This window comes from Cervus canadensis, chromosome 30 (assembly GCF_019320065.1).
Source record: "Cervus canadensis isolate Bull #8, Minnesota chromosome 30, ASM1932006v1, whole genome shotgun sequence".
Classification (NCBI taxonomy): Eukaryota; Metazoa; Chordata; class Mammalia; order Artiodactyla; family Cervidae; genus Cervus; species Cervus canadensis.
This window is the reverse complement of record NC_057415.1, coordinates 36,267,383-36,294,765: the sequence shown is the minus strand read 5'-3', so window position 1 is coordinate 36,294,765 and position 27,383 is coordinate 36,267,383. Positions and strand designations below refer to the sequence as shown.

The 27,383-nt window shown below is 42.3% G+C and overlaps 1 long non-coding RNA gene and 1 other non-coding gene across 6 annotated transcripts in view; both read right to left on the bottom strand.

The window, feature by feature from the left end:
* The window catches only part of LOC122431750, a 40,830-nt gene that overhangs the window by 12,142 nt on the left and 1,305 nt on the right, over positions 1 to 27,383 (bottom strand). The window contains exons 2-4 of one of the 5 annotated variants that reach the window (XR_006266623.1): positions 23,875 to 24,039; positions 22,863 to 22,968; positions 22,399 to 22,554 (exon numbers count right to left, since the gene is read on the bottom strand). This is a non-coding gene — a long non-coding RNA (uncharacterized LOC122431750). Of the gene's footprint in view, positions 1 to 15,082; positions 15,355 to 22,398; positions 22,969 to 23,874; positions 24,040 to 27,383 lie in introns of those variants that run through there. The other 4 variants (XR_006266624.1, XR_006266622.1, XR_006266621.1 and 1 more) reach the window with 4 other exon arrangements.
* On the bottom strand, positions 18,653 to 18,759 carry LOC122432168. Its single transcript, XR_006266773.1, has one exon. It is a non-coding gene; the product is annotated as a U6 spliceosomal RNA (small nuclear RNA).

The window sequence follows — 27,383 nt, the reverse complement described above, 5'->3', positions numbered from 1 at the left end:
GGCCAAAGTATTGGAGTTTCAGCTTCAACATCAGTCCTTCCAATGAATATTTAGGACTGATTTCCTTTAGGATGGACTGGTTGGATCTCCTTGCAGTCCAAGGGACTCTCAAGAGTCTCCTCCAACACCACAGTTCAAAAACATCATTTCTTTGGCGCTCAGCTTTCTTTATAGTCCAACTCTCATGACTACTAGAAAAACCACAGCTTTGACTAAACGGACCTTTGTTGGCAAAGTAATGTCTCTGCTTTTTAATATGCTCTCTAGGTTGGTCATAGCTTTTCTTCCAAGCAGCAAGCATCTTTTAATTTCATGGCTGCAATCACCATCTGCAGTGATTTCGGAGCCCAGAAAAATAAAGTCTGTCACTGTTTCCATTGTTTCCCCATCTATTTGCCATGAAGTGATGGGACCAGATGCGATGATCTTAGTTTTCTGAATGTTGAGTTTTAAACTAACTTTTTCACTCTCCTCTTTCACTCTTTTTTTTTTTTTTTTTTTTTTTATTAGTTGGAGGCTAATTACTTCACAACATTGCAGTGGGTTTTGTCATACATTGACATGAATCAGCCATGGAGTTACATGTATTCCCCATCCCGATCCCCCCTCCCACCTCCCTCTCCACCCGATTCCTCTGGGTCTTCCCAGTGTACCAGGCCCGAGCACTTGTCTCATGCATCCCACCTGGGCTGGTGATCTGTTTCACCATAGATAGTATACATGCTGTTCTTTTGAAACATCCCACCCTCACCTTCTCCCACAGAGTTCAAAAGTCTGTTCTGTACTTCTGTGTCTCTTTTTCTGTTTTGCATATAGGGTTATCGTTACCATCTTTCTAAATCCCATATATGTGTGTTAGTATGCTGTAATGTTCTTTATCTTTCTGGCTTACTTCACTCTGTATAATGGGCTCCAGTTTCATCCATCTCATTAGAACTGATTCAAATGAATTCTTTTTAATGGCTGAGTAATATTCCATGGTGTATATGTACCACAGCTTCCTTATCCATTCATCTGCTGATGGGCATCTAGGTTGCTTCCATGTCCTGGCTATTATAAACAGTGCTGCGATGAACATTGGGGTGCACGTGTCTCTTTCAGATCTGGTTTCCTCAGTGTGTATGCCCAGAAGTGGGATTGCTGGGTCATATGGCAGTTCTATTTCCAGTTTTTAAAGAAATCTCCACACTGTTTTGCACAGTGGCTGTACTAGTTTGCATTCCCACCCAACAGTGTAAGAGGGTTCCCTTTTCTCCACACCCTCTCCAGCATTTATTGCTTGTAGACTTTTGGATAGCAGCCATCCCGACTGGCGTGTAATGGTACCTCATTGTGGTTTTGATTTGCATTTCTCTAATAATGATTGATGTTGAGCATCTTTTCATGTGTTTGTTAGCCATCTGTATGTCTTCTTTGGAGGAATGTCTGTTTAGTTCTTTGGCCCATTTTTTGATTGGGTCATTTATTTTTCTGGAATTGAGCTTCAGGAGTTGCTTGTATATTTTTGAGATTAATCCTTTGTCTGTTTCTTCATTTGCTATTATTTTCTCCCAATCTGAGGGCTGTCTTTTCACCTTAATTATAGTTTCTTTTGTTGTGCAAAAGCTTTTAAGTTTCATTAGGTCCCATTTGTTTAGTTTTGCTTTTATTTCCTATATTCTGGGAGGTGGGTCATAGAGGATCCTGCTGTGATGCATGTCGGTCACTCTCCTCTTTCACTTTTACAAAGAGGCTCTTTAGTTCATCTTCCCTTTCTGCCATAAGTATGGTGTCATCTGAATATCCGAGGTTATTGACATTTCTCACAGAAACCTTGATTCCAGCTTGTGCTTCATCCAGCCCAGGGTTTCTTATGATGTACTCTGCATATAAGTTAAATAAGCAGGGTGACAATATACAGCCTTGACGTACTCCTTTCCCTATTTGGAACCAGTCTGTTGTTCCATGTCTAGTTCTAACTATTGCTTCCTGACCTGCATACAGATTTCTCAGGAGGCAGGTAAGGTGGTCTGGTATTCCCATCTCTTGAAGAATTTTCCACAGTTTGTTATGATCCACACAGTCAAAGGCTTTGGCATAGTCAATAAAGCAGAAGTAGATGTTTTTCTGGAACTCTCTAACTTTTTTGATGATCCAGTAGATCCTGGCAATTTGATCTCTCGTTCCTCTGCCTTTTCTAAATCCAGGTTGAACATCTGGAAGTTCACGGTTCACATACTGTTGAAGCCTGGCTTGTAGAATTTTGAGCATTACTTTACTAGTGTGTGAGATGAGTATAATTGTGTGGTAGTTTGAGCATCCTTTGACATTGCCTCTCTTAGGGATTGGAATGAAAACTGACCTTTTCCAGCCCTGTGGCCACTGCTGAGTTTTCCAAATTTGCTGGCATATTGACTGCAGCACTTTCACAGCATCATTTTTTAGGATTTGAAAGAGCTCAACTGGAATTACATCACCTCCACTAGCTTTGTTTGTAGTGATGCTTCCTAAGGCCCACTCAACTTTGCACTCCAGAATGTCTGCCTCTAGGTTAGTGATCACACCATCATGATTATCTGAGTCATGAAGATCTTTTTGCCACTAGTTAGCTGTGGAATTTTGATCAATCTTCCTGCTCTCACTCAGCTTCAGCTCTTCCTGGCGTCTATATGATAGGGACCATGTGTACTCAGATCAGCTCAAGGATGGCAGATACAGAGCATCATTACCATTTCTCTTCTTGCTTCCTCCAACAGATACAACCAATCACTCATACCATTCTTTCCTATAGATCCTCTGAATCCTTACTGATACAGAAGGGTTATATGATCAGTTCACTTACAGTTAATACAAGTTGATATAATCACCTTCTCCAGACTAGATGATCTCTGAAGTTTATTCCAGATTTGATATTCTGTTTCCTTAATTCACAGATTTATTTGAATCCTAGCTCATTCGTGACATCAACCTAGATTGTTAAAACACAGGTTAGTTTTCCCACTTCTGGGTTAAAGAAACTGGTTCATGTAAGTCAATGTGAACTTGACTTCTGGCTGCTCTGCACTCCTGTCTTATTGTTGATACCTCTACAACCATGCTGCCTCTCTGGGGAGACTGAATATAATTATAGAAAACATATCTTATATAGCAATTTTCAAACTGTTATGCACTATACTGTCAGAGGTATCCAAGGATTTTCCAAGGGCTCCAGTTGGGTTTAAGGACATTTTCAGATTATTAGCTTCCATTTTCACTCCCTGTCAAGAATCTGAGGATAAGGATTTTCCTTCTCATAAATCCCTTTTTCCCACTTTACAAAAGGAAGTCATAAGTCTCACTCATCTTGAGTTGCCTTGGGGTATCAAAAAGCCAGGGCGCCAAACAAAGGTACAATTCAAAATTCTGTTGTAACTGTTGAAAGTGAATGACTCATGATCCAGTAATATTTTGCAAATCAGATGACTTCTAATACTTTGGTTAAAATGAAACTGAATGAAAATCTAATTAAAATATCAGTTGAGAAATCATTTAAAAAAGCTTTTTTGATGATTATCCTTATTCAGTTTTGGCATATAACCTGGTTGGTGGTTATAACTCTGCTCTAACAAAAATCCTCCTTTCAAAAAAAAAAAAAAATCCTCTTTTCTCTTTTATTTATTTTGGTGAATAGGTTTCTTAGTGATTACTACCAAAAAATGAAAACTAGGAGTAGAATTTGTATAATACAATCTTGTGCTAGCAATAGTAAATATTTAACAGATAAATGATCTAATTGAAAAAATTTATCTCTTGGAAAAGCATTTCCAATAAAATTTTGTTTCATGTCAGAAGCATTTATCAAAATTTAATAAATATATAGCAAACTGATCAACTGAGTACTTCTAATAATTGTTAAGACAATTCAATCAAAAGAAATAATTTTGTGCTAAGACCTTATAGTTATAGAACATTAAAGAAATTTTAATATTTATCTATATGCATTTTATTTCAGAGGAATATAATAAAATGATCAGTGAAAGACTCTCAGGTATAAAAATATACTACATTAGGATCAACTCCTGTGGAAGAAAAGGAATTGAAATACACATTTAAGGAGAAAAAGTAAATAAAAAAATGTTTAATTGTTAAAAAAGATCTTATTTGTACATTTTTAATGGGTAAATGATAGTATCAAATCACCATGGAATTTAGATTTCATTAAATCTATTTAGAAGAGTGATATGACAGTTTTATTTTTTAAATGACCATATTTTTAATATATTTGAAGTTCTATCCTTTGCAACTATTTAAATGTACAATAAAAACATCTGTCAACTTTAAAAGGTACATAGTTTCCTAAGATTATTTTAAAGGGTACTAAAACAAACTCCTAAAGACCACTGTATTTTACCAAAGTGAATTCTCTTCATTAATTATAATAGGGTCAAATCAAATGTTAGTTGTTCAAGGGGATATGATTTGCTAGTGAATTAGTCTATGTAAAGAGGGGGAGGATATCACGTTTTCTAAGTATAAATGTTATTTGTCAAGTTGGGCTAGGATTGGACTCACTCTGAGCCTATTTGTCCATCCCCAGTGTTTCTAACTCTGGACACATGTCACCCTTTGTAACTGGGTGCCCTAACTTGCATTGGAAAAGGTCAGTTTTCATTCCAATCCCAAAGAAGGGCAATGCCAAAGAATGTTCAAACTACTGCACAATTGCACTGATTTTACATGATAGCAAACTAATGCTCAAAATTCTCCAAGCCAGGCTTCAACAGTACATGAACTGAGAAATTCCAGATGTTCAAGATGAAATTAGAAAAGGCAGAGGAACCAGAGATAAATTGCCAACATCCATTGGATCATAGGAAAAGCAAGAGAATTCCAGAAACACATCTACTTCTGCTTCATTGACTAAGTGAAAGCCTTTGACTGTGTGGATCAAAACAAACTGGAAAATTCTTCAACAGATGGGAATACCAGACCACCTGACCTGCCTCCTGAGAAATCTATATGCAAGTCAAGAAGCAACAGTTAGAACTGGACATGGAACAATGGACTTGTTCCAGATTGGGAAAGGAGTATGTCAAGGCCGTATATTGTCACCCTGCTTATTTAACTCATATTCAGAGTATATCATGCAAAATGCCGAGCTGGATGAAGCACAAGCTGGAATCAGGATTGCTGGGAGAAATATTAATAACCTCAGATATGCAGATGACACCACCCTTATGACAGAAAGCTAAAAAGAATTAAAGAGCCTCTTGATGAAAGTGAAAGAGGAGAGTGAAAAAGTTAGTTTAAAACTCAACATTCAGAAAACTAAGATCATGGAATCTGGTCTTATCACTTCATGGCAAATATATGGAGAAACAATGGAAACAGTGAGAAACTATTTTCTTGGGCTCCAAAATCACTGCAGTGAGTGATGGCAGCCATGAAATTAAAAGATGCTTGCTCCTTGAAAGAAAAGCTATGACCAACTCAGACAGTGTATTAAAAAGCAGAGACATCACTTTGCCAACAAAGGTCTGTATAGTCAAAACTATGGTTTTCCCAGTAGTTGTGTATGGATGTGAAAGTTGGACCATAAAGAAGGCTAAATGCTGAAGACTGATGCTTTTGAACTGTGGTGTTGGAGAAGACTCTTGAGAGTCCCTTGGACTTCAAGGAGATCAAACCAGTCAATCCTAAAGGAAATCAACCCTGAATATTCATTAGAAGGACTGATGCTGAAGCTGAAGCTCCAATACTTTGGCCACCTGATGTGAAAAACTGACTAATTAGAAAGGACCCTGATGCTGGGAAAGATTGTAGGGAGGAGGAGAAGGGGATGACAGAGGATGAGACGGTTGGATGGCATCACTGACTTAATGGGCATGAATTTGAGTAAGCTCTGGGAGTTGGTGATGGACAGGGAAGCCCGGCTTGCTCTAGGCCATGGGGTCACAGAATCATACATGACTGAGCAACTGAATAACAGCAACAACTTGCATTAGAAAAAATAAGATTTTTAAGCCCTGGGTCTTTGTTGAGAGGTTAAAAAATATCTCCTTAGTTACAGTAAATAATGTTGGTGTCTTAGACTCAATGCCTTATCTGGAAACACAAGTAAAGCAGTAAATATCTGTACTATATCTTAGGATCTCCTTTCCTTCTTAGGTCAATTCCAGATACTCTCCTTTTCTTGGCAGATTGTAGAGCTGGGGTGAAGGCAAAGTCAGTTACTTCTATTTTAAAATGGGGTTTACTTATTCATTGCTCATATTCAGTAAGCTTACCCCAACACTCACTTTGTACCGAGTTTTAGGTTAGGATCTGGGACTTCAAGGCCAAGCAGACAAAGGTTCTGCCCTTGAAGAGCTAATGGTTTACCTAGGTTCTGCCCTTGAAGAGCTAATGGTTTACCTAGGGGAAGAAAAAAACGTCAACAAATTAAGATACTCTATATGTGCACACTTAGTCGCTTAGTCGTGTCTGACTCTTTGCGACCCGGTGGACTATAACCCATGAGGCTCCTCTATCCATGGGACTGTCCAGGCAAGAATACTGGAGTGGGTTGCCATGCCCTTCTCCAGGGGATCTTCGTGCCCCAGGAATCGCATCCAGGTCTCCTTCATTGCAGGCAGATTCTTTACCATCGGAGCCACCAGGGAAGCCCCAAGATATTCTTAGTAAACATTATATTAGAAGAATCATCAAAATGCTGGGGATCAGAGGAGATGCAGTGATTAATTCAACGAGAGGTGGTTGATATCTGAGCAGGGTCTTAATTAAGAAGTGAGAAGTAAGGGCGGTCCTGGCATAAGACACGGCTCGCATTTTGACATGAAAGCCCATAGGGTCATGACATTTGAAGAATGGAGATTATATCATGGCTCAAGTAGAGAGTAGAATACGCATGTAGGAGGTGAGAATGGGAGGTGATCAAGAAACACACTGACAGTACATCACAAATGGCATTGAAAGCCCTGCTAAGGCATCTAGAGTTTGGATTTGATCTTTCGAGCTGAGGGAAGAAGCATGACTAGCTCAGAATTTGTGTGTGATAATTCTAGGTGACCATGGGTTAAAAGATGTGAACAAAGGCCTAACCCAGCACTGCATACAAACAGATTCTCTGAACAAAACCCTTAGCTGACCTCTCAACTCCTTTCCCTCTCTTAAAAAAAAACCATAACTCCAAATACATGAAATGCCATGCATCCAGTATAAAATAAAATATTTATGTTTTACGCTGAGAAGAAAAGAAAATGAGCCAAGAATAGGTCAGAACTATTTATCTGTTTCATCAATGTTTATCAGGTGCCTACTCCCTTACATGTGCTTCTAAATTTTTTTTTCTTTCTCTACAACTAATCTGCCAAGTAGGAACTACGATCCCCACATTAATGACGTGGATCCTGAGTTACAGATGGGTTGAGTAACTTGCCTGAGGTCACAGAGCAATAAGAACTAGATAAGACTATTTACAAACCAAAGCAGTCTGGCTTACATGCACTTAACCACCAAACCGTCTCTCTGTGACTATCAGGATGCCTGTTACAGACAGTGAGAAGAAAAGCACATGAAACCAGTGGGGAGAGGGAGTGTCTCCAGAGATCAATGTGGTTTATCCTTAGCTCCAGGTCAAGTGAGGCAGTTCTACGTGTATGTTCTCACAGGCCTCGTCTTGAGAAGAATGGAGCGTGGGCATGTGTCTGGCTCAGGCCAGGCTCACCAAGAAGCCCTTTGCCACCACCAACCTGAAATGACCAGCTCCACACAGAGGTCATCCTTGCTCTTCCCCTGACCCCATTGTGGTGAATGGCATCACCATCCGCTGGACCCCCAATCCAGGATGCTGCTTCTCTCTACTTCATCCCCCACATCCATTCAGTCACCAAGTCCTGGTAAGCATGTCTTTAGCATAATAGCTGACTTGGTAAAGAATCTGCCTGCAATGCAGGAGACCTGGGTTCGATTCCTGGGTCAGGAAGATCCCCTGGAGAAGAACATGGCAACCCACTCCAGTATTCTTGCCTGAAGAATCCCATGGACAGAAGAGCCTGGCAGGCTACAGTCCATGGGTCGGTCCATACAGTCGCAGGTGTCGGACACACCTTAGCAACTAAAGAAAGAGAGCGTAAATAAAATCTCCCCAATGTCCTCCATCTCCACAGCTTCACTCTGGTCCAGACAGCCATCACGTCTTCTTACTTGACCATGACTGCCCCTCACTGGTCTCCCTTCACTCTGTAGCCAGGATGATGTTCCTAAAGCCCGACTCTCCCCTTGTCCTTGTCCTGCTGACACCCTGGAATGGCCTGTCATCAACCCCCTGCAGGAGAAGAGTTGGAAATCCTTCAACTGGCTGTCAAGGGCCCTGCACGAGAACCTGCCAACTAACCTCCCCTCCAGTCCTCCCCCGACCCTCACTCATCTAAGATTCTAGAAGGTGTTGCTGTTTCTCAGCTCCATACCTGGTAGGGCCAGTCCCTCTGCCTTCTTCCCCTCTCCTCCATACTCTAAAGCATAGTCAAGATTCTGTTCAGGTGTCACCCCCTCTAGCAAGACTTCTCCCCCTTGCATCACAACCTCTATTTGCTCTCATGGTCCCCTGTCCCCTGAATTACAATTGTTACTTATTTGTCTCCTCTTCCGGGCTAGATGCCTATTAAGGACAAGCCTCTTCATTCATCTAAATTCCCTACTGCCTAGAACAATGCTAAACACACCACATGTGATCAGTAAATAAGAGTTAAATAAACGGATAAATACCTTCATTGTCAAGTTCACCTCATAATGGATGCTACCGTGTCCTCTGTTGTCCAATCGTGTCCAATTCTTTGTGACCCCCTAGACTGTAGCCTGCCAGGCTCCTCTGTCCATAGAATTTTCCAGGCAAGAATACTGGGATGGGTTGCCATTGCCTCCTGCAGAGGCTCTTCCTGATTCAGAGATCGAACCCTCGTCTCCTGTGTCTCTTGCATTGACAGGCAGATTCTTTACTGCTGAGTCACTTGGGTAGCCCAATGGATGCTATATGTTCTCACAATAGATGCTGCCTGCTTGTATTGTTAAACTTTCATTGGGCTTCCTTGGTGGCTCAGCTGGGAAAGAATCTGCCTGCAATGTGGGAGACCTGGGTTCGACTCCTGCGTTGAGAAGATCCCCTGGAGAAGGGAACAGCTACCTACCAATTATTCTGGCCTGGAGATGGACAAAGAGATCGCAAAGAGATGGACATGATTGAGTGGATTTCACTTTCACTTTCAACTCATCAGGGTCACCCCAGCCTCCCTCTCCCAGGCGTGGTAAAAGCAGCTTCATCTCTTCTCTGGGAACACATCCCCTTAGCAGGGGAACTAGCTCATCTAATTGAAAACAGGGGCTAACAAACACTCCCTCTGCAGTTTTAAAGGTCTGAAGAGGCCTTCTGACTGTGGATGAGAACATGATGGATTATTCACAGCCGCTTTTCCAAATCCAGAAAGGAATCTACTCCAAACTTTGCAAAAGAAGAGTTCTTATAATATTTCTTTTTTTTTGGGGGGGGGTGCAGTTTTCCAATACATTGGGCCCCAGACCACTGAGAGGAAATCATTTCCTCACTCTTCCCTCCCTTTCCCGAAAACACACACACACGCATGCAGACATTCACACACTTACAAGCAGATGTTTGAGGATTTCCCAAAATTGGGGAGGGCTTGTGTTTGATGAGCCATTTCATCAAGGGAAAGACACATTGGGCTCACAAAAGGTCAGGAAAGAAGATGAAAAGGGGCAGAACACAAGGTGGTCCAGATGTCCAGGCCCTTCCTACACTGCGACACACAGCTGTTTAGAAGAAGTTTTGCAAATCTGATTCTAAAATATATCATGATGTCACTGAGCGTTCTTTCTATCATGATGAAGCACAGAACAATGCACCTCCTGTGGGAAATGCCCTGGCAGAAGTCCAAGACGCTGAGTGTTCTGACTCCTTGATTACCCCACTGTTGAGCTTTCCTAGTACCATTTTCTAAATATAAAATGAGCCTTGTTGGATGTTGTAAGACTAGGGAGTAAGGAAAGGAAGAATTCCAAGGATTTTAGGAAAACATATTTTGTTCCTACCATTTTGAGGACCCGTTATGCCATACTGGTGGAGTATGCAGATCTAGATGAAGACATACACTTTTAAGTCTTCGTAGAGTTTAACACCTGGGAACTTCCATTTACTTATTTTTAATACAGATCTAGCAATGTCTGTGGTGGTGGTTTAGTCGCTAAGTCGTGTCTGACTCTTGCAACCCCGTGGACTGTAGACCACCCGACTCATCTGTCCATGGGATCTGTTGGACAAAAATACTGGAGTGAGTTGCCATTTCCTTTCCCAGGGGATCTTCCCCAACCAGGGATCGAACCCGAGTCTCCTGTGTTGCAAGCAGATTCTATACCACTGAGCCACCATGGAAGTTTCTACTAATGTTTATCCACAGTCAATTTGAGAAGATCCCATGAAACAGAATGTGTAGAACAATTATCTCAGTGCCTGACACCTGTGGGCTCATAATAAATGTTACCTTATTTTATAATCTCATGAGAGAGACACATCTGGAAATAATCACTGAGGATCCAGGTGTATTCTTGGGCTTCCCCAGTGGCTCAGACAGTAAAGAATCCACCTGCAATGTGGGAGCGCTGAGTTCAATCCCTGGATTGGAAAGATCCCCTGGAGGAGGGCATGGCAACCCACTCCAGTGTTCTTGCCTGAAGAATCCTCATCAAGGAGTAGAGACAAGTTAAATAGGGAGAGATGTTCTGGACTGAATACTGAGGAATAATTTACAGAGCAGGTGGCATTTGCCCTGAGCATCAGAAGATGAAATGACATTTTAGATACGGTGAGAAAGCCGTTTTCCCTGAAGTCTGTGTAACTGAAGCACGTCACTTGAGCACGGAAAGAAACACGTGCTGGCTAATCTAGTTGCTATTGTGTCATTTGTTAACATTATCAAATCGTTTCCATGTGGCTCTGCTTTCTATCCAAAAATAGATTACAAGCGAGAACCTGAGATTCTAGCTCCCAGCGCATCTTCATATTCCGTCTCTTCCGTGAATGCTGAAAGCTAGAGGGAGGTAAGTCAGGAAGGGCCTCTATGGGGACTCAGTCTCCTTGTGTGAAGAGTAGAAACAGCCGTCGATAGGGTCTCCTCGGAGGGAGGGAGGCAAGAAGGATGTCCTTGTATCAGAGAGCCCGTGGGAAACAGAGAGTGGTCCTCACGAAGGTCGAGATCAGAGCCCTCTGTGGCTCGCATCTTTCTGTGAGAACAGGTGGCAGAGATCGGATGTGGATTGCAGCCAGGAGGGCCTGTGATTAGGGGACATGCCCAGTCACACTGGCACGGGGGTGCCGGCGGTGCTCCAATCGCCATGGACAAACAGCATGTTCTCACCAAGGCCAGTCATGGGCGGTGCCATGACGGGCCAGGAAACTCCCTGCTCTCAAGTGGACAATGTCACTTTTGGAAGATCAGAAAGTCTGAATAAATGCACACTCCATAGGTGAGCACACAGTCGTCCCTGTTGTTTAGTTGCTGAGTCTTGTCCAACTCTTTGGTGACCCCATTGACCGTAGCCCACCAGGCTCCTCTATCCAGGGTCAGGCTCCTCTGTCCATGGAGTTTTTCAGGCACGGATACTGGAGCAGGTTGCCATTTCCTTCTTTAGGGGATCTCCCCAACCCAGGGATCGAACCCATGTCTCATGCATCTCCTGCATTAGTAGGCATGTTCCTTACCACTGGTGCCATCTGGGAAGCCCCTGGATTAGCCATGTTTTCTGCCAGAGATAAGCTCTCTCATTAGACAGCAGCATCTAACTAAGTGGTTAAGACCCAGGCCTGAAAGGAAGTGAGGTTGGAATCCAGGCTTTGCTTCTTGGTAGCTCCTGGATTTCCATCTATTCTATCAGCTCTTGAGTGGAGATGCTAATCTGCACATCACTGTCTCAGAAATACAGGAGACGACATTTGTTAAACACAGCTCTTGGAATATTATAAATTCTCATACCTAGTACCCATTCATACTCTCTCCTATGAAATACAAATACCTTCAAGATTTCTATCTTTTATATACTTCTTTTTTTAAAGCTCCTGAATACTTCCCTGTCATGACAAACAGAAAAAAATACACAGACAGAAATATCCTGCCCTTCAAAAGAGGATACCGATACCTTTTGACTTGCTTCTATTTCTCAGCTTTCTTCCTTTCAATAGATGGAGTTGCAACGGAACTCATTTCCTAGCCTGTCTTGGGCTGACTTGGAAGGTGAAAGGCCAGCCTGGAGAGCATCAGGCAACTTTGGGTCTCTGAGCCAGAGCTGCTGTTGATGTAATCAGATCTGGCCACAGAGAATGTGACTAATCGAAGCCCCATCTGCTGCGAGGGTTCCCTCCGGCCCCACGGGGGACCAGGGCAGGATATGAGGCGGCGGCGGCGAGGTGAGGGGTCTGCACGGAAATGGTGAGGTTCCCCACATGTACTGAGTCTCCCCACAGGCTCGTGTGGGTCTCCCCAGCATGACATCATCCTGGAGCTCCCAGGCAGGGACGTGGCTGTGTGTAAGCGTGCATATGGTGGGGCGTGTGTGTGTGTGTGTGCTGGAGAGCATAAGCCAGGATTTCTCAGTCTCGCCAGTACTGACATATTTGCGTTGGATAATTTGTGTTGGGTAACCCTTTGCTATTAGTGGGGGGCTGCCCTGTACCTTATAAGATATTTACTAGCATCTCCGGTTTCCACCCACTAGTTTACACTAGCACTTCCCTCCCCCCCACTGCCAGGTGTGACCGCCAAATGTGTCTCTAGTCATTTCCAAATGCCCCCTGGGTGCAAGATCACCCGCTACAGAAAACCACTGGCATAAACTGAAGAATGAAACAAATCAGACCTCTTCTTATTAAAGGCAGGGGTAAGAATTCAGTGAAAAAGTAAAAGACAGTAAGTCTCCAACTCCTTATCTAGGTTTAGAAGTGAAGTAGAAAGCTGGGAGTTAGCTTTGTTTGTTCGTTCAGATGATACTTTTTCAATAAATGGGCAAATACAAACATAACAATCATCGCCAACTATTCAGCAGTTCTATATCCTAACATGTGTCTAAGCAGTGCATCTCATGGACTCCTAATGACAGACCTGAGCACAGGTGTTCTTATCTCTGCTTATGAAGACACTGGGACCCGGGGAGGTCTTTCCCAGGAGCATACAGCTCACGAGTAACTGAGCTGGGATTTGAACCCAGGTCTGCAGGATTTAAAGTCCAATCTCAGAGCCATTGTGTTATCTCAGTCCATTATTGTGGAGTCTGTATGCAACATTATAAAAATTCCAAAGCCTGTGATTTAAACCAATGAGTATTTAATGAGACTGTCTACACTCAGCATCAGCCTAGACAGAAGGTGGGTGGATTTGAGTGAAAGAATCAGACTTTCCATGCTCTTACTTAAACAAATCCCATTTATAAATCAACACGAGAAAAGTACATAATTAACCCCTTAATTGGTGGCACATGTTAAAGGCATATAACAGCATGCTGAAGAAAAAGAATAAGATTTAATGACTGTTTCCAATTATTTGTCCCCAAGTGAGGTGGCCCATATACCATGAGGCTCCTCAGTGAAGACTTGGAGTTGAAAGCATGTACTTGACATCAGACAGTCCTGGGTTCTAATCCCTGCTCTGACACTTACCAGTTGTGTGGTTTGGGGCAAGGCAATTTACAATTGGGATCCTCCGCTAACTCCTCAGCAGGATAGAGGTTAAGACACTCACCTCTCAACACTGAACTGAGACCACGTAATGGGTCTACAGCTACCTGACTCTTCTTTCATCACTTTCACCACTGCTTGTAAGTTTGTGCTTATTTGTATATTTACACGTTTAATGGATCTCTGACCCCTGACTTTGAAAGCCCGGTAAGAGTGGGAACTGCATCTCTCTTATTCACTGCCTCTCCAGCACTTGGCACAGTACTTGGCACATAGTAGTTTTGTGTGCTAAGTCACTTCAGTCATGTCCCACTCTTTGTGACCCCATGGCCTGTAGCCCACCAGGCTCCCCTGTCCAGAGGATTCTCCAGGCAAGAATACTGATGTCGGCTGCCATGCCCTCCTCCAGGGACCTTCCCGACCCAAGAATTGAACCCATGTCTCTTACATCTCTTGTACTGGCGAGCAGGTTCCTTACCGCTAGCCCTACCCGGGAAGCCCAGCACACAACAGACACTCATTTTAAAAATGTTGAGTAAATCACAGACATCAGTGCATTCTTTCTACTTTCTTCTAAGATAATGAGTTTCCTGACACTGGAGATATTCAAGCAGTGGAACAATTAGATTCTCTATTCTTCTGTGTCCCTATCATCGTCTCTTAGGGGGCCTTTCACCCTAAGCATACATCACACTGTTTTGCAATTACCCATTTCTGTACCTGTCTTCCCTGTGAGTCTATAAACTACTTCAGAGCTGAGTGGATCACCGTTTAACCCCCATGAATGGTCCCAAGGTGGGATACATGCCCAAGTCTGATAAATAAAATGTATAAAATAAAGATATTGAGGCCCTAGAGGGCATCCATCAGCCAAAGTAGAACTCAGACAAAGTCGCCACTCAGTTACCTTCCATGTACAAGTTCTAAGCCTCAGAAACCGTAGCGGCTGCCAACTCTGCTCACACAACATCCAACAATCAGAAACAAAAGATTCAAGTTGTTACTTCTACTGTTTCAGACAAACACAGGCAATCAATAACTGTATTAAATTAAATTGGCCACATTTACAAAGGAAATTTGTGAGCCAGACTTTCCATTTCTAACTTTGCACTTCAAAGATAATTAAATTCAACCTTTCATAAAATAAATATCTATGGAGTGCCAGCCACTGTTCAAGTTCAATTCAGTTCAGTCACTCAGTCATGTCCAATTCTTTGTGACCCCATGGACTACAGCATGCCAGGCCTCTCTGTCCATCACCAGCTTCTGGAGTTTATTCAAACTCAAGTCCATCAAGTCAGTGATGCCATCCAACCATTTCATCTTCTGTTGTCCCCTTCTCCTCCTGCCTTCAATCTTTCCCAGCATCAGGGTCTTTTCAAATGAGTCAGTTCTTCACATCAGGTGGCTAAAGTATTGGAGTTTCAGCTTCAGCATCAGTCCTTCCAGTGAATATTCAGGACTGATTTCCTTTCTGGTTAAATACGATGGTTAAATTCTGTTGGGTCATTTAAGACTGAGAGAATGATTTTGACACTGGGCATTCTTCTCAGTTTCCCAAAGGAAGCCAGATGTTCCTATTGGATTCCTTGGGTTAGAGAGACAAAAAAGAGGGGCTCAGAAATCTTGGAGATAAACTCTTAATCCTCTGGTATCAGCACCTATGGAGAAGGGAACTGGTGCTTAAAGGAAATAGTTAATTAAGCAACAAATACCTCCTAGCTAAAGAGGAAGATCCTTCAAACCAGAATGTTCAGGCATTGGAAAGGATGGCATACCTGTAGGTGTTCTCTCTCTAATTATCATGCGACTTCCCTGAAAACAGGAAAAGTCTATTACATCATCTGTGATTATTCTCCATGGGAAGAAAGTAGAAAACTAGCATTTCTGTGGCTGGTCATAAGTTGATAGGTTTATGTATATAACCCAGGAGTAGGTACAAGATAGTACTGGAGCACAAGAAACATTTCTTTATTTCTCTTCATTTCTCTCAACCATGCCTTTCTGCACTAAGTCCTCACCAAGGTAACTGACAAAATATAAAACCCAAATAACTGGCAAAACTTAATTTCAGCTGTGTTGGACATTGTTTCTCTTACCTCCTGGCTTATTCAGGAGTCAAGGGGCTCTTACCTGGCCCAGAACATCTGGAAACCAGCTACCTGCCTCCTTCATCTCTGGCCATGACAGGTCTCCTTCCTGTGCAAGCCCACAGTCCTAGAAGTGAGTGGCTCTGCTCTTTCCAAACCCATCATGGTGCAGATCTTAGCAAGGCCTGAGCTCATTAGTTGAACTGATATGTAAGTGCCATTTCTGTAGGTAAAATGTCATCAAATACCAGTAATTTTATATAAATCACCTACTGATTAAGTGTGCAGACAAGACTGCAACTTGCCAGAGAGCCAAAGCACTTCTACTTCTTTGGAAAACAACCATGCACTACAAATTTCTGCTCACTAAACCAGGCTCCCGGAAGAATCCACACTGGCAATACCATACTAGCTCAGAGGAGCCACTGGCAGAATAGACTTCAGGGTGAGCACCCCTCAGCTGGTCTTCTACAATGCAGCTGTCTCACTGATTCATCCCAGCCCCTGCTCCCTCCTGTCCATGGGGATTATCAAGTCTTCACCGTAATTTCCTTATAAAGTATTTTCATAGAGGAAATCGTCTATCATCTGCCTCAAGCTATGAGTCATGTATCTATACTCTCAGAAGAACACTCCTGTACACCACTCATCTGCAAGCCAAGTCAATCCTAGCCTGGGAAGGTGTTCCAAAGCCTTCAGAAAGCCTCTGAACTTCCCCTACAGAGGCCACTCTTTGAGACCGTGTTGGAAAGACTTGCTTGACATCTCACTACGGGGAGACTCTGGTCCCCACACACCAAAACCCCCTTGAATGAGATCACTGAGCCAAATGAAAACCAGAGGGGAACAGGAGAGAGAGAGAGAGACAGAGCTTGTATATCATGTGTCTGCTTGCCCCTCCCAAGCACCTTTCTGAGTCTTTTCTAAGGAGAAAACTCTCGATCTATGTGAAGAACGTTTTAACCTATAAACTTCTTTGATGTTTGTGGGTCTTACAGAAATCTCAACAAGTTGCTACCTCTATGAGAAACAGTGTAGAATGAGCAAACCTGGAGTTTAGCCTCAGCTCAACACGATTCACAGTGTGTGGGCAGAGAAGGCAACAGTCTGGGCCTCCTTTCCTTATCTCTGATTTGAGCAGGATGATCTCTTAGCTCTTTTCAACTTGACAAAGTGTGCTGTGGATGAATCCTGACTTATAGACGAGCAGCTACTCAGATAAGCTTGACATTTATGAGAGTCAGGCTGACTGTGGAATGATAAGGATGCAGGGTTTTAAGTCTTGCTTCACTCTTCCGCCTGGGCTAAATCACTCAACACTGCAGAGCTTCCCTATCAAGAGGCCACTTCAAAACTGTGAGGCTAATGGCGGAGGTTGCAGCTCCCTCCGACTTCCCTTTTCCTGCCTATCTTCCAGCGAACACCTAAAAGTCACATTAAAGGAGATAAAACCAGAAGGTATTTTTGATATCTTTGGCTTTGGTATCAGGTGATGGTGGCCTCATGGAATAAGACTGGGAGTGTTCATTCCTCTGCAATTTTTGGAATAGTTTCAGAAAGATAGCTGTTAACTCCTCTCTAAATGTTTGATAGGATTCACCTGTGAAGCCATCAGGTCCTGGACTTTTAGTTTATTAATAACAGTTTCAATTTCATTACTTAAGTGATTGGTCTGTTGCTATTTTCTATTTCTTCTTTATTCAGTCTTAGAAGACTGTACCTTTCTAAGAACTAACTGGTTTCTTCTAGGTTGTCCATTTTATCCGCATAGAATTGCTTGTAACAATTTCTTATGATTCTTTGTATTTCTGTGGTATCAGTTGTAACTCCCCCTTTTTCAATTCTGATTTTATTGATTTGAGCCCTCTCCATTTTTTTCTTGGTGAATCTGGCTAAAGGTTTATCAATTTTGTTTATCTTTTCAAAGAAACAGATTTTAGTTTCATTGATCTTTTCTATCTTTTTATTCATTTCTATTTCATTTATTTCTGCTTGGATCTCTACGAATTCTTTCCTTCTACTAGCTTTCAGCTTTGTTTGTTCTTCCCTCTCTGGTTGCTTTCTTGTAAGATTAGGTTGTTTATCTGACACTTTCCTTTTTTTCTGAGGTAAGATTGTATAGCTATAAAGTTCCATCTTCAGTCAATTCAGTTTAGTCTCTCAGTTGTGTCTGACTCTTTGTGACCCCATGGACTGTAGCACACCAGGCTTCCCTGTCCATCACCAACTCCCAGAGCTTGCTCAAACTCATGTCCATCGAGTCGGTGATGCCGTCCAACCATCTCTTCCTCTGTTGTCCCCTTCTCCTCCTGCCTGCAATCTTTCCTGGCATCAGGGTCTTTTCCAATGAGTCAGTTCTTCACATTAGGTGGCCCAAGTGTTGGAGTTTCAGACTCAGCATTAGTCTTTCCAATGAATATTCAGGACTGATTTCCTTTAGGATGGACTGGGTGGATCTCCTTGCAGTTCCAGGGACTCTCAAGAGTCTTCTCCAACACTACTGTTCAAAAGCATCAATTCTACAGCACTCAGATTTCTTTATAGTCCAACTCTCACATCTATACATGACTACTGGAGAAACCATAGCTTTGACTAGACGGACCTTTGTTGGCAAAGTAATGTCTCTGCTTTTTAATATGCTCTCTAGGTTGGTTACAACTTTTCTTCCAAGGAGCAAGCGTCTTTTAATTTCATGGCTGCAGTCACCATCTGCAGTGATTCTGGAACCCCCCAAAATAAACTCTCTCACTGTTTCCATTGTTTCCCCATCTATTTGCCATGAACTGATGGGACCAGATGCCATGATCTTAGTTTTCTGAATGTTGTGTTTTTTTTTCTCTCTTTTTTTTTTTTCTTCTCTTTTTTTAAAAAAAATATGGAACACTTCACGAATTTGCGTGTCATCCTTGCGCAGGGGCCATGCTAATCTTCTCTGTATCGTTCCAATTTTAGTATATGTGCTGCCGAAGCGAGCACTGAATGTTGTGTTTTAAGCCAACTTTTTCACTCTCCTCTTTCACTTTCATCAAGAGGCTCTTAAGTCTTCTTCCCTTTCTGCCATAAGGGTGGTGTCATATGCATATCTGAGGTTATTGATATTTCTCCCAGCAATCTTGATTCCAGCTTCTGCTTCCTCCAGCCTAGCATTTCACATGATATACTCTGCATATAAGTTAAATAAGCAGGGTGACAATATATAGCCTTGATGTGCTCCTTTTCCAATTTGAAACCAGTGTGTTGTTCCATGTCCAGTTCTAACTGTTGCTTCTTGACCTGAATACAGATTTCTCAGAAGGCAGGTCACGTGGTCTGGCATTCCCATCTCTTGAAGAATTTTCCACAGTTTGTTGTGATCCACACAGTCAAAGGTTTTGGCATAGTCATTAAAGCAAAAATAGATGTCTTTCTCCAACGCTCTCGCTTTTTCGATGATCCAACAGATGTTGGCAATTTGATCTCTGGTTCCTCTGCCTTTTCTAAATCCAGCTTGAGCATCTGGAATTTCACAGTTCACATACTGTTGAAGCCTGGCTTGGAGAATTTTGAGCATTACTTTACTAGCATGTGAGATGAGTGCAATTGTGTGGTAGTTTGAGCATTCTTTCGCATTGCCTTTCTTTGGGATTGGAATGAAATCTGACCTTTTCCAGTCCTGTGGCCACTGCTGAGTTTTCCAAATTTGCTGGCATATTGAGTGCAGCACTTTCACAGCATCATCTTTTAGGATTTGAAATAGCTCAACTGGAATTCCATCATCTCCACTAGCTTCATTCATAGCGATGCTTCCTGAGGCCCACTTGACTTCGAATTCTAGGATGTCTGGCTCTAGATGAATGATCACACCATCGTGGTTATCTGGTCATGAAGATCTTTTTTGTATAGTTCTTCTGTGTATTCTTGCCTCCTCTTCTTAATATCTTCTGCTTCTGTTAGGTTCATACCATTTCTGTCCTTTATTGTGCCCATCTTTGCATGAAATGTTCCCTTGGTATCTAATTTTCTTGAAGAGATCTCTAGTCTTTCCCATTCTATTATTTTCTTCTATTTCTTTGCATTGATCACTAATACATTCCATCTTAGCACTGCTTTTACTGCATCCCATAGGTTTTGGATCATTGTACTTTCATTTCCATTTGTCTCTAGGATTTTTTAAATTTCCTCTTTGATTTTTCCAGTGGTCCATTGGTTGTTTAGCCTCCAAGAGTTTGTGATTTTTACAGCTTTTTTGTTTCTTGTATTTATAAGAAATTACAGGTCAATACTTCTGATTAACATGGGTGCAAAAATCCTCAACAAAATGTTAGCAAACTGAATCCAACAATACATTTAAAATAACTGTACACCACAATCAAGTGGGATTTATCACAGGGATGCAAATATTCTTTTAAATATCTGCAAATTAAACATTGTGATGCACCATATTAACAAAGTGAAGAATAAAAACCATATGATCATCTCCATAGATGCTGAAAAAGTTTTTGACAAAATTCAACACCCATTTATGATAAAAACTTTTTAGAAAGTGGGCATAGAGGGAACCTACCTCAATGTAATATAGACCATACGTGACAAACCGACAGCTAACAAGCTCAATGGTGAGAAGCTGAAAGCATTTCCTCTAAGATCAGGAGCAAGACAAGGATGTCTACTCTCACCACTTTTATTCAACATAGTTTTGGAAGTCTAGCCATGGCATTCAGAGAAGAAAAAGAAATAAAAGGAATCCAAATTGGAAAAGAAGTAAAACTGTCACTGTTTGCAGATAACACGATACTATATGTAGAAATTCTTAAAGATGCTACCAAAAGCTACTAGAGCTTCTCAATGAATTTGTGAAGTTTCATGATACAAAATTAATATACAGAAATTTCTTGCATTTCTATACACTAACAACACAAGATCAGAAAGAGAAATTAAGGTAATAATCCCATTTATCATTGCATCAAAAAGAATGAAATACCTAGGAACAAACCTACTGAAGGAGGCAAAAGACCTGTGTTCTGAAAACTATAAGATGCTGATGAAAAGCACTGAAGATGACAGAGACAGATGGAAAGATATGCCATGCTCTCGGGCTGGAAGGATCAATATGGTCAAAATGACTATACTACTCAAAGTAATCTACAGATTCAATGTGTATGTGCTCAATGTATTCAATGTGCTCAATGTGCTCAGTCATGTTCAGCTCTTTGTGACCCCAGGGACTCAATGGAATTTTTCCAGGCAAGAACACTGGAGAGGGCTGCCATTTCCTACTCCAAGGGATCTTCTAGACCCAGGGATCAAACCCACGTATCCTGTGCCTCCCAAGTCTCCTGCATTGGCAGGCGGATTCTTCACCACTGCATCACCTGGGAAATCACTCAGTTTCAATGCAGTCCCTAATAAGTTACCAATGGCATTTCTCACAGAACTGCAACAACAAAATTTTTTTTTAATTTGTATAAAAATACAACAGACTCTGAATAGTCAAAGGTATTCTGAGAAAGAAAAACAGAGCTGGATGAATCAGGCTGCTTGACTTCAAAGGATCCTACAAAGCTACAGTAATCAAGACAGGATCCTACCGGCACTGGCACACAAGTGGAAATACAGGTCAATGGAACAGGATACAAAATCCAGAGGTAAACCCATGCACCTTTGTTCAATTAATCTGTGCAAAGGAGGCAAGAATGTACAATGGAGAAAAGGCAGTCTTGTCAATAATTGGTGCCTGGAAAACTGCAGCTCCTTTGTGGGCTAGGAAAGGAGTACTGATGAGACTGCTTCTCAGGACCAAGGCCAGCCCAGGGGAACTCCCCAGGGAGGAAAGTGGCTCCCGTACCTCTGTGATAGCTGTACGTCAACCTCGAGGCCCTGCTGGGAAAGCCTCCAGCTCTGAGGCAAGCAATACCATCCATCTGACTCTGAATAGTGAGAATTTTCCAGCATCACCCGAAGACATAGAATGCATGATGACTGGGAAAACAAGGGAAGAACAGGACCCGTAAAGCCTGCCATTGACTGCAGGCGCACAGCAAGATGGAGGGGGAATCAATGAAAGATATTTGAGTAAACAGACTAACAAGTAACCTGAGTTTGGTCAGCCTGGAATCCCAAGGCCTATAACAAAAGGTGCTGTGTATTCTTTATATGCTTACACATTTTTTTCCTTAACCCTTTTTATTTTACTGAGCATATTTCTGGAACATGGCTTGAGGTTAACTTTTCCATCATTTAAAAAAATGAGAAAATAAAGGCCTGGAATAGCGCATAGCCATCATTTTGAGATTACTTAAGACTGAGGCAAGCATAAACATTTGATTAAGTGTCTTTTATTTAAACTTGAGAATAACTTTCAGAAGTATTGGTTGTTAATGTACCCATCTTACAAATGAGGGACCGATAACAAAGAAGTTAAATAATTTGTCTAAGACGCCAAGCCTTTTCCTAACTGCTACTACTAAGTCACTTCAGTCGTGTCCGACCCTGTGCGACCCCGTCCCTGGGATTTTCCAGGCAAGAACACTGGAGTGGGTTGTCATTTCCTTCTCCAATGCATAAAAGTGAAAAGTGAAAGTGAAGTCGCTCAGTCATGTCTGACTCTTCGAGATCCCATGGACTGCAGCCCACCAGGCTCCTCTGTCCATGGGATTTTCCAGGCAAGGGTACGGGAGTACGAACTAGTTAGTGGTTAATTACAATGGAACCAAATCCTTGCCAGAAGCTTTCACAGTTCCTGCATTAGCACCGAAGGTGTGGGCTCCTCACTGCTTCCTGTGGCCATGCGGCCTGTAGAAATACAAGCAAAGCTCTTCTTGCCTCATTAGACTGTCATGCGCAAACTCTGTAATCATTCAGGGTGGTCCAACTGAGTCCGAGAATGACAGCTTTGCCTTTAGGTAACTGTTAAATTAAATACATAAGGAAGCACCCCCAATCACAGGAGGTTGGGGATCGAGTCCACAGCTTGGATTTAGATCTTCCTGCTGCCATTCATTACCCCTGTGTCTTGGACAATTTACTTAAGCTCTCTATTCCTCACCCCTCCCTCCATCTGCAAAACAGGAATAATGCTAATATCTACTCAATGTACTCACTGTAAAGATCACCGTACCGTACGTTATACAAACTACGTAAAAAGTGCCTAGTGGGAGTCACTGTCAGCATGAGCCACTGCTATGCATCCTTGTCCACAAAAGAAATCTAAGAGAAACCAAGAAGAGAAAAAGGAAAAGGGACAAATGAAACATCCTTGCTAGTATCTAACTCAGTTGTGACAAATCAGTCAAAAAAAAAAAAAAATCAATCTTCGTTGACTCAGAGCTGTGCAGTCCCTCTGTAATTTGCATTAAGTCTTGAGATGGTTTGACTCACTTGTATTCATCACAGCTGCCTGCACACACACCAGTAAACGTGACCAAAACCAGCCCCCCAGCCCTTCCACAACTCCAGCCCTTCCAACTTAGCACTGGTCAATGCTGGTCTTTCGACACCTCCCCTCTCCCCTCTTCTTCGGTACCAGCTAAGAGGTCATCTTCAGAAAGTATTAACAGTTATACTAAGTGAAGCAGGTCAGACAGAGAAAGACAAATATTACATGATATAGCCTATATGTAGACTCTTATAAAAGACTACAAATGAACTTATCTATAAGAAATAGAGTCACAGATGTAGAAGACAAACTTATGGTTACTGGGAGGTAAGGGAGAGGGGGAGGGGAAAAATGGAAGATTTGGATTGACACATACAACTATGTACAAAACAGATAACTGATAAAGACCTATTGCATAGCACAGGGAACTCTACCCAATACTCTGCAATAGCCTATACAGGAAAATAATCTGAAAAAGAGTGGATATATGTATATGTACAACTGATTCACTTTGTTTTACACTTGAAACTAATACAACATTGTAAATCAACCACTGGAGTAAATCAACTCCAATAAAATTTTTTAAAATAAACTAATAAAAGAAAATTCAGTTCAAAAAAATCACAAGAAAGAAAGACAGGAAGGAAGGAAGAATTAGCAGGCAAGACAGCACTTGGTCTCATTAATGAGGATTCTGAGTTTCAGAGAAAAGACATGATTTTCTCAAGACAATTCACCTTGAAAATGGCTAAGATGGCTGGACTCCAAAACTGCTTATGCCAGTCTTATGCCTTTTCCATCATTCAACTCATCATTCAGTCTTTTCACAGGAACATTAATTGACTTCTCAGTGCTTCAAGATGCAAGGCACAGTTCTTGGCCACAGGGAACTCTCACAGTGCCTTTGAGGAAATGGATGAGTAAGTCAGTGATAAGTAAGTAAAGGCAAAGGCTCTCATCACCTAAGAAATCATTTCAAGAAAGCTTATGGTTTACTTAAAAATTCTGCCACAGATCAGAAGCCATTCTGAAAACCATGATATGCAGGAGCAATATTCAAAATAATTAACTAGTGATATGGCATAGGTGCCAACAATAAACAGATGCTGGCTACAGGCAGATCTGTTAGTAAGCATGTGGAAAGGTATGGGGCCTACCCTCAAAGTATTTATGACCTAATGAACTAAAAAAGGCCAGTATACAATGTACGAAAAATAAAAAATGTAATATAATGAGCACGGTTGAGGCGTCCTTCTCTCTGAAGGTAAGGTCATAGAAACTGTCTTAGAAGTAAATCTTGAAAATTAATATAGAAACTTGCCATGAGGCTAAAGTCCAGGGCAGGTTATTTAAGGGGCTAGGAAGGTACAGAGGCTTAGAGGCCTCTAAATTATTTTTTGAATTTTTTACTTAACATTTTTAAGTTGCTAACATCCTCAGGGATCTCTTATTTGGTAACCGGTACCCTGAGAGCCATAAAAGAGAGGAGATTCACTGAGAGTCACACAGTAAAGTCTGCAGCTTCAGGACTCAAACTTACCCTACACCAAAGCTCTTTCCACTTTGCCCTGCTGACCAGACAACCTACGTTTGGTTGATTCACCGTATTCCAGCAGGCAGGGAAGCCCTCCTCTGTCCTTCCCCTCACTCACCGTCCAGTGATGTCTTTGAGCTTTTCTGTCTTTGGTTGTTGAAGAAGTGAGGAGAGATGGAGAGGAAGAGCATGGCATAAAGCCTTGCAGGCAGCAAGTCAGGGAGCCCTGACCCCAAACAAGGGCATCTAATGGAGTGACTAGCCCACTGTGTGGGACTGGAGCTCCTTCACTGCTTCGGGGGAGACTTCTGGCAAATACAGAGTCACGTGGGACTTTTGGAAGGAGTTAACACGTTAGATGAATCCCCAGAAGAGGAGGAGGAAGTTGGGAGCAGTAGAGGAGTCAAGGGGTCCTATGGGAAGTGAACGCTAGACTTCTCAAAGAAATGGTCACTCAGCTTCCTCAGATAGCGCTGGTCCTGGCCAATATTCCATTCACTGGATGTTTTATCTCAGAGGAAAAAAAAATGTATTGCATCTAACAGACCTTCAAGTAAGTGAGAATGATTTTACCTGAGGTGAATCTCTATAACCCTCAGCCTCCAAACCACATCCTCCACTGGCAACCTGGGAATGAGCATAGAAAACAAGCAACACCAAAACCAGGCTTGGGCTGAGGACTCCGTGCAGAGGGGATGTACACGTAGTCACTCTACCCACTCACGTGGGAAACAGTGCTTCTGTAGGGAGAAGAATTCAACCATAGGAGGTGGGATGCCAAGAGGGGCTACCTCTGCCAAACAGGAGGCTGAGTGGTTATGAATTCCATTAACATCTTCTGCTGTAATGTTTAACATGGTTTGGTGGCTCCAGTCTGATCTTGATGACGATCTACATGGAACACAGCCAAGGTAGCCTTGGGTAAGTCATTTATCCTCCCTAGGCCCCTTCTCCTCATCTGTGAAATGGACGTGTTGGGCAATCTAGTTTCCCTCTTGTTCTAAGAGTGAAACAAGAAGAATTTCATTATAAAACACAGCATGGCAAATGTTCACTTGTTCCTCCATGGTTTCTTTCATTCAATAAACATTTACTGAGCTTCTGCGATCCCCAAGGTTCTCTGCTAGGCAAGGAAAAGCGGGTGTGACTACTGTCCTCTGGAAGCCCAGTGAATAGGAGAAGAAACTAGACATATACACATATAGTTATACCACGCACAGGCGATGAATGCCCTAACAGAGTTATAACAGGCTATGGTGCATGGAAGCGTTTCTTGTGGAAGACGTCGAGAAAGCCCCATGGTGAAGTTGGGCTTCTCTGGTGGCTCAGACGGTAAAGAATCTGCCTGGAATGTGGGAGACCTGGGTTTCATCCCTGGGTCAGGAAGATCCTCTGGAGAAGGAAATGGCAACCCACTCCAGTATTCCTGCCTGGAAAATTCAATGGACAGAGGAGCCTGGAGGGCTAGAATCCGGGGTGGGTCACAAAGTCAGACATGACCAAGCAATAAACACTTTCTTACACTTTCCTGGTGAAGTTAGGTCCAAATTGGATGCCAAGTGGATGTGCGAAGGTAGAGGTGGAGATTCCAGGCAGAGTGTACCATTAGCAAAGGTTCAGGTATTGGAGAGCATATGGTGTATGCAGACCCATTTCCCTGGAAGGGGGGCTGCAAAAGCCCCAGAGAAAGATGAAAACAAGTGTCTTATCTGGGTTCCTCTTACTTAAAAGCCAAGGTATGGCTTAAGATACCACAAAGGTTTTGGAGAAAACTCCTTTTATAAGTAGCCTCTTCTAAAAATACACAAATAAAGCTAAACGTCTCATTTTTATGTTACTGGAATATACTTCTATGACAGCTAACTTAATGCCTTATAACGTTCTTATTTGTTTGTTCCACCGGCTTGTTTCCTGCCTTGAGGACCAGCTTGATTACATTTGGCTTTTTTTTTTTTTCTTCCCTGCAATTGGGGGAGCCACTTGTAATGCGTGCCAAGTCGCTTCAGTTGAGTCCGACTCTTTGCGACCCCATGGAGTCTGCCAGGCTCCTCTATCCATGGAATTCTCCAGGCAAGAATACTGAAGCGGGTTGCCACTTCCTTCTTCAGGGGATCTTCCCAACCTAGGGATCAAATGCATGTATCCTGTATTGGCAGGTGGGATTCTTTACTGCTGAGCCAGCGGGAAAGTGACTACAGGATGGGGGGCCAGGCTTGGGAGTTTCCCAGGAGAAGCCAGAGGTATCACCCAGCTTTACAGCACACACTCTTATCCCATTTAAATATGCATGCAGTGACAAATATGTATTGATTATGTATTATATGTAAATATAGTCTTTATGCCATATAACGTGTATAATACACTATTCTACTATTGTATTCCCTACCCCCGAGCAGACATTGGAAAGCTAAGAGAAATGGAAGTGCTCACTAATGGTAAGAATACATGGCCTCATGCTACAACAATACGTTTTGGCTAAAACACAGAATTAAAAACTTCCAAAACAACCAATATTTGAATCAGCCAAAATGGTTCAAAAGTTCAAATGAACTGTTTAATGACATGACTATTTATGGGCTTTCTTGCCATCTGGGAAGGTCACTAGAGCGAAGAATCCTAGAACACCAGGGCCAGAGAGACCACAGGAATGACCTAACTTGCCCCACTTTGTTCAGGTAGGGAAACGGAGGCCCACAGCAATAATGACAAGTG